Genomic DNA, 11,388 nt, shown 5'->3' with positions numbered 1-11,388 from the left:
GTAACAGCTTTGGGCCGACGCCAAAATAAAATTTAAACCAATAGAACTGTCGAGATTGTTCTGCGTTGACTGCGCCAGTATATTGATCACGTGATTGTGCTTATTGTACCAGGCGTCGACGTGCAGTGGGAATGGGTTCAAAGTTTGACGTGCTTTGTAAGGCGTGACTCTGTTGTCTAGATACATCAGTATTTTGCCATTAGAGGCGGAGTATATACAATAAGAGTCAGTTCAGTCATGCAGGTCACATTGTTATAAAAAGTTAAGGCTGTTGGCTTAGTGGAAACAATACACCAAGCTATTTACCCTAAATGACCCGTCTGTTGCGAGTTATATCCAGGGCAAAAGTGCAGTACAAGAAGAACATGTATACAGGCGATTTCTTGGCAACGGGCATCGTTTTTCCTCGGAGTTGCCGATGGGAAGAGAATGGTATAGGTATATGATTAGAAAAGGGGAGAAAGAGTTCTTCAGAGGGGACAGGGGAGTAGACGTCAACAGATTTCACTTCGTTTCCAAACATTTTGTTCCAAACAAGCCATAAATCAGCCTATGGGCTGCTCTTTGTCGGTCTAATACTCCTTTGTACATTGGTTCGATTGATACTGTAGTGTTACAGTAGCAGGTTACAGTAGTGCCTGTAAACCTCGAAGGGATGGTCACTGAACCACAGAGAACAGCGGACATAACATGTCCATACCGGAGATTCCGGGCGTCCTTCTCTAAGCATGGGCTCTGGTTGCCATTGTTTGTTAAATTCAAATAATTTTAAAGTATTGTCTGACTCATCGACATATTCCCTTGTCAAGTCTATAAGGCTTGTCCTGCACAAAACTGTACGTAGAGTATCAATATCAGGTTCCTTGGTCGTTTTAACTGAGGTTGAACAAGGCACAGGTCCAGAGTAAATGTAAAACGAAGACCTGCTGTTCACTTAGAAGTTCAGATTGTGCTGCTAGATAAAGATTATGTTGATATCTGACCGTTATTCAGAAAGCAGATGCACAAAACTAAAGCGGAATACCATTGAACAAGGGTCTCACGTTCCTGGTCAATGAAAGACAAAGCCATATACTTGTCATTACAATATCTGTAAAACTCAAAAATATAATATTTACAAAACAATGAAATTTTACTGTACCAATAGCGCCCGAACGAGCGGGGATTATGAAACTTTCATAATCTCTTACGGAAAAGGTCACGAGGTCTGTTTAGAGTGGTCGGGGAGGTTACTTATTTTTTACAGAGGAACAAGAAAAATTGCCAGCACACTTACATAAACCAATTGTTTATGTACACTTTTGACGCGATTTACTCCGAGATTAATGTATTTCATGGCTCACATAATGATCACGAAATACATATACTGTGAAGTGCGAAAATGTACAAAGCATTATGAAACTCTGTCTCTTTCTCTAACACCTCCCTGGTGGTAGGAATAGGTGACTAAATATCAGTGTTCCGCTTAAAAGAACATTTTCTTGATCAAATTTTAAACTTTGTAAATTACATGCACGTTATACACAAGATTGTAAATCTATCCAAATTTTTGTTGCTCGGCAACGAAAAGCTCCTCTTACATGCGCGAGAATAACATCGCGGGTGATGTGTAGCATGTACGATAAACGTTGAAATTACTTCAGAAGGTGAAACAATTACAAAGTTAACCATGGGCATTATTTTGCAAACCTTAAATAACTGTAACAGCAAGAAAATAAAGTGGTGTCCGATAAATACATCAGTAATATTAAAAGATAGTACACGTAACGCTCTTTTCTGAAAAAGAAATACCCATACACTGTTTACGAGATATTGAATATTATCTGTCAGAAAACGAAACGCATTTTTTCAAGGTAATACGTAAAACACTTGCTGATAAAACCAGACATCATGTCTGAAGATCAACATTTTGAAAAGACAAATCCCTTTTCAAGCATGCATCGATGTACCACATGCAACTTTGTTTTTATTTAAATCTTTTATTTTCAAACAAATAAAGTGATACGACAGGTGAACTAAACAAAGAAAGGCACAAGTGTGGAATTGAAAACTATCGGAGAAAGTAAAATTACGATCAGTTTTTATGAACATAAAATAAATATTCATTAGTAATGGCAATTTTGTGTCATGAATAGTACATTTCTCCATTTCCTAGCAATGTTATATCAAAATTTGCTCATTGCTTGCAATGCATAGTGCACTCTTAGCCTAAAGTCGACCATCCACAAAACACCATAAAATTTATTAGGAGAAGTGGCAGTGCAAGAGACTAAGAGTCGTAAAATTAGCCGAAGGAGATGATTGTAGGTGGACAATTGCTAATTGCATTCGAGTTATTGTAGGCAATGAGACAATTTCATACATGGTAACAGTACCGCTGCTGTTGTTACAACAGTTCAAAACGTAATGGTAAAAAGCGACTTTTTAATTGACTGAAACCCTCTTACATGTCCCATGTACCACATTATCGTATCAGACTGTATCGATATCGTTTGAATTGTGCGTTTAACATGGTACCATCGAGCTTGAGGACATACCGAATTTCGTAACCAAAAATATGTCTAGAAGAATGAGGAGGCTTTGATAATGTTTTGATTTCTTATAGCCGAGCCAGTAGATTCCCTCACGAATATAAATTAGTTCAAATATTATTGTGCCAGAGAACTGGTGTAGATTTCAAGGCGCAATGTTTACTGTGCGACATTGTATACGCCATCGCAGTTCTTGCAGGATGCACATGTATCTTTTATAGAGTAGTTATTTAAGCTACCATATCATTATTTACGTAACTATTCAAATAGCAACGTTTATGTGAGTTTAACATATTTAGTTTCCAGAAATATAGTACGCTACTACCATATTGTTGTTATAATTATACAGCAGATCATGACTTAGAAACCTAAATTTTGTACAGGGAAAAGTTGCCTGCAAATATTTTAAGTGTGAAATAGTCGATGGTTTTCCTCGTGATAGTTAATTCAAGGGAATGTCGGTAACATTAGCATTATATTCTGCAGAATCCTCGGCAAAATAGAAAAAGACAGTTGAATGGTGGATATAGTCAGTAACCAGCTTGAATATACATGGATGCATTTGATTTGAGTTGTGTTCTAAAAATAAGCTAGTATATCATCACAACCGGCTGTCAAAGAGAATATATTTGGTAGATAGCAGATCACGGAAAAGAGTCGAAAGGCCGTATGACTGCTCTATTCGATGATGGCAGTTGCAGTACGTGTATTCATCCATTCAATGGATAGCTAAGAAAATGAATGTGGGCTAAGTGAATAGCATGTGTGCGAAAAGTAATAGTTACTTGTCAGCTTGTATGATTTTTAATTGTTTTTACTCCATAAAATGTAAATATTTTCTAAGTTTCGTATTGCCTAACGTAAAGTCAAGCAAGCAAGTAAGGGTGTGTAAATTTCAATGACAGTAGCAGGGCTAGTATGAACAATTTTTTGCTGAAATTGAACTGCGAGATAATTTTCATTTCTCTAAGGAAACTGTAACTTCGGCAAGTTCAATGGAATATTTTTAGTTTCCATTGTCATTTTACGACATTCATGTAGACGTCGCAGGAATTCAGGCTTTGTCTGGACGTCTATGAATACATCAAGACGCATATGTGCCCAAGCTTTGCTTGTTAGAAGCAGTCACAATGCAATAGAAAACAATGTAATCTCAAGCTACACAGTGACTTATTCAATAATTTTAAATATCAAAATTAAGTCGACGTGATAAAGCGTGTCAATTTTTTCTAAAAGGCATTTCAAATTGTTTTCAGGGCATTTTTGTTCGAACGAATTTTATTAAGAATCTAACATTTCTTATGTTTATTTCATGACTTGCAGAGAAATATATAAAAAAGCCATTGGATGGTACGCTTTGTGGGGCCGGTGTGTAGGTGCAAGTCCCGCGTTTAATATTACCTGCACACCTGTGTACAGGTGCACATGTACACAGTTAATCAGCGACTATTTAAATGCTCTGCACGTTGGCAAATTCACTTTTTGTTTCGTTGTACCCGTTCATGTTAATTTCTGTCGATAGGTAAGACCTTATACTTATATTGGTATTTTGCTTATCTGCGAGACAGTAGCAGTGAATTACTCATCAGTGTTGCACAGTCTACGAGGCAGTGAACTCTCTCAGTTATTTCAAAGTTACGTTAGTGTCTACTTTCAGACTTGCAAAGGCTTAATGATTTGATGTAAACGAAATGATAGTAATATCTGTTATATGTATCTGTCATAATTGTATTTTCGTTCTTTTTCTGAGAACCGTGTGTACCGTTTGTACCGTGTGTACTGTCCGTACCGTATACTACCATGTAACACGTGTACCATTGCTAGAGAGTTACATTAAAGGCCATTTGAACTATACACGAATGTCCAGCATGTTGTAACCAGGGACCCATGCTTCGTAGGGTTTAGATCCTACAAGAACCAAATTTGATAAAACTTAACTTGCTATGTAAATTGGAGGTTTAATGATACAACAGTGACAGTTAAGTGCGAGAGCTTCATGAACTCATCGGCATGTGGAGGGGTTGCAGTCGGAAAAAATGTAACAACTTAGCTCGGTTATTGAATTACTCATTTTTAGCTCACTTGTTCACACACGTGATGTAATATCGTACCGATGTCTGTATGCCTGTGTGTGAGTATGTGTGTGTATGTATGTGTGTTTCTGTGTTTCTGTGTGTCTGTGTCTGTGTCTGTCTGTCTGTCTGTCTGTCTGTCTACACGATATCTCAAGAACGCCTGAACGGATTCAAGTCAGATTTGATGATAGCAAGAAAGGATTAGATTTTGGTAAGTGTGGCTTGCATATTTCATGCTCATTTGCATAAATAATGATTTTAGAAAAAAAGATATACAATAGGAACGGATTACTTGACCGAAGTTGAGGAAACATGCTTGGTCTTTCTCTCTTATATTGTTTTTAAGGGAACATTGTTTCTGATACGGCTTATGTTTACCATTATTCACGAGGACACTCTTAAACACTAACACAAACTCTCTCTGTTCCTAATTTTTGTCTTTTGTCAGCGCTGTAGTCGTTTACCAGATAATGGAAACGTTTCGTTTTTGATCATCCACTTTCAACAGACTATCAACATACTATACTGTTTCCCAAATAGACATAATGCGGCTATAAAACCTTTTAAAATCCGAAAATAGGTTTAAAAGCCCGAAAAAACGTTGTTCTCTTATTTGATTTATTGGCATAGTGATAGTCGTCTACTTTGCCGTTTACATTTGCTAGATGAAAGGTACAAGCCAGGAATACAACACATTTTTTATCTCCTTTCCTTCTTGCAGTGATTAACGGATCTTGGTTCGATCACCGACTGGCATAATGGGAAAACAGGGATGACACTAATATTTTATTTGTGACATTGACATGGTGAAGGTAAGAATAATAAATGAATAATTTATCTTGATCAATAATCACACAAAGACGGGACGCAAAAAACGCAAAGAAAGAAAATGAATCACAGCACAAATTTTAACCATAAAACACTAGGCTTCAATCTTACCGCGTCAGTTTCGTCATCGCAAAGCCTAAATTATATTGACATATTTTTGAAAAATGACAAAGAGTCACAAAGTTTAGAAATGGAGGGGTGACTCCTACTCAGAGAATGTGTTACGGTAATGCAAAGGTGTTGAAGGACTTATTATGACCTTAATTCAATCATGGAAGGTGTCTTTGTAAGCTAGATTTCAACTCAAGGTATTAAAGACATGGCGACCGCACAAGTAACTTCGACAACCTCATGAAATCGTGATTCCCTTTCCAAGCTTTTCAGCAACCCAAGTTTCGTTTCTGCTTAATCACTTACAGGATCTAAGGCCAGATCACTCGCATTGCTGATTTCTATGGTCGACCTCTTCCAGCAAACAAGGGCGATGCATGCGTTGAACATTGTACGTTTGACAAAATGAAGGAGAATCCGATGAGCGCGTATTCTATGGCGGCAAGAGACGACTACAAGGAAAAACTCTACAGAAAGGTCAGAGTTGGAAACGGACACAGAAAATAACAAGTTATGGGCAGGGATAGAGAGACAGAGTAGCAGATGGACGTATATGTAATGGAATGGCAGGAAATTGTCAGCTTTGGCCAGGGATATCACTGTGACGTCATTCGAAAACACTACACCTCGATAAACAGAGAAAGACTGATCGATAGACACAAACAGTTCTTTTAAAATAATACATTATTCAACGTTATCATTCATAAATTATGATACAATATTCAAAATATATCAACCATGGCTACCATATTAGAGTTTTCAAATTTGTCAACATAGCGGTAGTTAAATGCACAGTGCACTAGTGGTTACCTTCCAAATAATAGAAATTAATGCATAAAAGTCACTGCTAGGCAAGGGAAATTATTTATCTCGCTCATCTAATATTTTTTACTGTATACTAATTTTAAGTTGTTTTTCAATAAGGTGTGGTCGGAGAATGGAAGAATCAATTTACAATGAAAAGCTTGACAGGAACTGGTTTGACTTTTGCATTTGATACAGCCTGACACTCTTCTAACTTCGTTTCCAGTTGCTTCAACTTTGAGCTGCCTTCATACGGAAGATACCAAATGGATGATTACGATCTCACAGGCGGCAGTTGCATTAATTATACTGTCAGTTCATAGTATACCGTACTTGCAGAGATTGACTATCTTTTGAAACATTTAAGTAAATGCAACAACATTTTATCAGAGGTATTCCTCGCTCATTTTGAGTTTGCGCAAGAAATTAGATTTTAAATGGACTATTCTCTCACTACCCGTGTGAAAGAAACGTATCCAGTTTGTATGACGGTAGGATGTGTCCATATTGTTACTATATAACAAACATTTAACCACAATGTCAACACTGACGATAATGTAGCTGTAATTACAACAAATAATTGTTTATTACCACGTCCAACAAACATCGCAAACATACATGCTTTTGAGGTCATGTTGAATCTCATGTGTCATACAAAAATAGTCCATTTTATCTCTTCAGTCGTTTAACGACAATGTCTTTGATGTGGCAGCTGAACAGCCTTTGTAGAATTTTACTCAGTACAGTACTACACAGCAGCATAAAAACTGCAGTTGAACAGATGATATAATGGAAAATGATAAGCATCGAACAGAAATCGAAACAGAGCTGACAAACATTTCAATAGTTAAAATTAAGTCAAGGCGACAATTTCTCTACATTTCAAAGTTTCTGCTTTTACAGTCATTGATTTTTGAAATTATGATAATGAACAGTGAATTTGAAAATATTATTTTCAAAATGGTGGTATATTCAACATCATCTTTTTAAAATTTTGACATGGCAAAATGAAAAGTACCACGTTTACAGCATCGCCGAAGCAGTTATCCATATGAATCTGCTTTTTATATTATAACTTTACTAATTTCCCAGAGATAATTACTCAATCGACTTATGCAATTGATCTCATGATGCAGAAAAGAATAATCATGCATCAAACATCACGAATTGACAGATGATCAATTACTTAATATAGTTAGCTAGGCGACTGATGCCGTATGTTGTGGGTTCGAATCCGATTGAAAACTAGTCGTATATTCAAACAATTTGATGTTGTACTACACCGATTTTGACCTATAGGTATGAAGACAAGAAAGAGATATACGACAGTGAACGCCAAAATGTTGACATTATAGGTGCAAAATTCGGTAACTAGAATTGGCGTCAATAATTAGACAAGATAAAAATATTTATTGTCAATTTACAAGGACATGTATCTCTGAATCATATTTACTGATCTATGGGACGTATTATAACTACAGACCTGTATCAAATCTACCGTTTTTATCCAAGTGTCTAGAAAGAATAATAGCTGAGCACTGAAATCCTACTTATCCGAGCATCACTTATATGCAAGATGTCAATCAGCCTATCGTACTTGGCATAGCACGGAGACTGCTTTGCTTCGTGTACACAACGATATCATGTTAGCTTTAGATTCACGCAAGGATGTAATTCTGGTAATGCTCGACCTGTCAGCAGCATTTGACACTCTAGATCATCGTATTTTGCTTCTCAGACTATAACGGCGATTTGGTGTCACAGGTACGGCTGTTAAATGGTTCCATTCATATTTGTCAAATAATTTGCAACGCGTTGCCATTGAAAGCACTACATCATGCGAGGCAATTCTGCGTTTCGGTGTTCCACAGGGTTCTGTATTAGGACCAATACTATTTACACTATATACAGCACCGCTCGACGATATCATTTCATCTCATGATTTAGATTACACCTTATATGCGGATGATTCCGGAATATACGCAGTCTGTAACACGCCTGATGATGCTATAGTAGATATAGAACAATGTGTTGAGGATTTACGTGGTGGATGAAATCAAACACGCTGGTATTGAATGATGATAAAACAGAAGTAATTCACTTTTCATCACGTTTCAAGAAAGATACAGATTGCCTCGATAGTTTCAAAATTGGAGAGTTAGAAATACTTCCATCTTGTACGATACAAAATCTTGGTGTCGCGTTTGACTCGGACGGTTTCATGACGAGTCAAATAAACAACATATGTAAATCGGCGTATTTTGCCTTACATAGAATAGGGAAAATTCGCTCCCTGATAGATACTCCGACAACTGAGAAATTATTTCACGCGTTTGTAACATCGCGTTTAGACTACTGCAACAGCTTGCTATATGGAATCAGTCGCTACCAACTACAAAAATTACAATCCGTACAGAATGCTGCAGCTAGGCTTGTTACCGGTACTAGGAATCCGATCATATAACACCTGTCCTATACAAGCTTATTGGTTACCAATAGAGCAAAGAATTAAGTTTAAGCTCATTCTCATGACTTTCAAAATTATTTCCGGAAAATGCCCAGACTATCTCCGTCCACTAATAGACGCCCGTGTTTCCAATCGCACCCTTCGTTCATCGGACAAAGTAGTTTTACTGAGGCGCGACACAAACAAGACAACTAAAAACTACGGCTACCGTGCCTTTTCAGTCGCAGCACCTATTTTATGGAATGGTCTCCCTTTTAATGCTGACATAAACTGTACTATTGATTCTTTTAAGCGTAGTGTTAAGACATACCTTTTAAGGGATATTACAAAGTGTAACTTTGTTTTTATATTCCAGATAGACATTTTATTTTTTTATGCTTATTTTCTCAGAAATACATTTTTAGTCTTGTAAAGAGCACTGAGACGCAGTGTAGTGCGCTTTAAGAAATAAAATAATAATAATAATAATTATGTAATTGAGCGCTTCTGAAAAGCTTATCAGCAAATAAAAAATTGTGCAGTGATTCCAAGATACACAATGTTCACTTTGTTTAAAGTTTGCAGACAGACTGCCTGCAAACGTGGTGAAGATACCAGAAATATGTTTTGGACTGAACAATTACCATACTCGTTCGATTATAGTATAAGACCCTCCCCTACTTCTTGATGATTTCAAAAATGCTATACATCCGTATGTAAGAATTCCCCAAGTTCAGTTCAAACAGCCAACAAATTACAAGTCAAAACTTGACGATATGATGACTTCAACGATCACATATGCGACGTTGTTGCTGAAACAGTAGTTGTAGCTGGCTGCCCATTGACATAAGTCATATTATAAGAAAACACTCGCGTTTTAAGCAACTAACTACTGATGCTATTTTACCCAAGTATAAGAATTTCAAATCCGCTTATTATTCTTATTTCTCATTTTCTCTGTATTAAACGAATGTAAGATTTAGTTTACTGATCTATTTAAGTTTGCAAAATATTCCCCAAAGTACAACAAGTTAGAAAATAGCTTCGTAAGGAATATTACCTATCGAGGATAAAATATCAGTAATACAAATAGACTATTAATTCCGATGATTCCCAGAGGTATCCGCTTCTCTGATATCAAGTGGTACTGTTCTATCATTTTACCACGTCGCTGTCACGTAAGCTATACATAGTGACATTAATAGCATGCCAAACTTGCTTAACTTTGCCTTATAAATCGCCGCCCCTTTATTGGTTGCTGTTTGTTTCCAGGTTACAGCTGATACGTCGAGCTTGTTGTTCTGCATTTCAACCATAACAAAGTGACATTTAACCCTTTACTTAATCGGAGCAATTAGATTTAATATATGTTTGCAGACATTCCAGGTCCCTACATTCCTAATGAACTTCTAGATAGTCCAGGTCTCTTTCGAGTATCTACTTTTAGATATCTTTTCAGTGTATTTGTGTTTCACTACTGCCTCATTGTTTTGCAGTGTAGGGCTTATCAAATCATATGCATAAACTAATTCTTACACGGACTGCTCTGACATTTTCCGCTCACGCCGGTCGTCCTGAAAATAATGTCATAATTGTAAATAGCGGCCATACACATACGTCCTTAAGTAGCGTTCAGTACTATAGCCTGGACTTTGCTGGCAAAGTCCATTGTCAAGTTAATTCGACATTTTATGGGGATAGTGGGAAAGACAGTGGCTGTCTTATCAATACGATATTAGTCAGAGATTGCAGACAAAGTCAGGGTCATTTTGAACTCGTTCAGCAGAAACTCATTACGAAAATGCGAGAGCTTTCCTGAAAACCTGTCTAGTCATCATCTGTTGAAATTGTCTTTCGGAGCAAAGGGCTTTTGAGTTGAAATGCGAAGAGCATTTATAAGCAAATATCTATGTACACACACTTTCTGTGTCCCCGTACATCTGGCATTTAACTTTACCATTGAGTCTCTATGCCCTCCATTATGGCTTACAACTTTGTAAATTGACAAACGGAGTTCATTCTGTAAGACACTCTAGGAATTTGCCAAACTAGTCGGGATACACTTCCTTGTTGAAATCTGTGACGCCAGTCTAACTTTAAATGAAAGTAGCAGTTATTTCAATTCTTTATATTTTCTTTTTTCCATTATTATTTTTCAGAAGTGAATACAAATCATATTATGAGCCTCTTTTAACATTAGGCTTTTCATTGCGTTACCCCAGTTTTTAAAAACATTTTACCGCAGCTAAGTACAATTGATACATCGAGTATGTTGTTCTGCATTTCAGCCAAGAAAGCAACTGTAATATCCTTTTATTCGTAACCCCTTCTGTTATAGAAACGCCATGCTTTGACTGACTGTAATTATTATTTTGATCATGGGGGCCACCTCCACCTCCATCTTTTAATGCTGTTGTTGTTTTCGATGTCGATGCAAGCGATGGACTCTACCTACAGTTTTGTGAAAATGATGTGAGAGCCTTCCTAAAAATAGGTAAAGTCTCATTCCGTGTAAGGGCTCATTACCTGGATGGAAGTTCGCGATATTTTCACCCTTGCCTGTGGCCCTTTACATTTTTTTCATCACTAGGGA

Source organism: Ptychodera flava, chromosome 21 (assembly GCF_041260155.1).
Source record: "Ptychodera flava strain L36383 chromosome 21, AS_Pfla_20210202, whole genome shotgun sequence".
In the NCBI taxonomy this organism is placed as follows: Eukaryota; Metazoa; Hemichordata; class Enteropneusta; family Ptychoderidae; genus Ptychodera; species Ptychodera flava.
The sequence above is the reverse complement of the archived record's forward strand: the minus strand, read 5'-3'. Positions refer to the sequence as shown.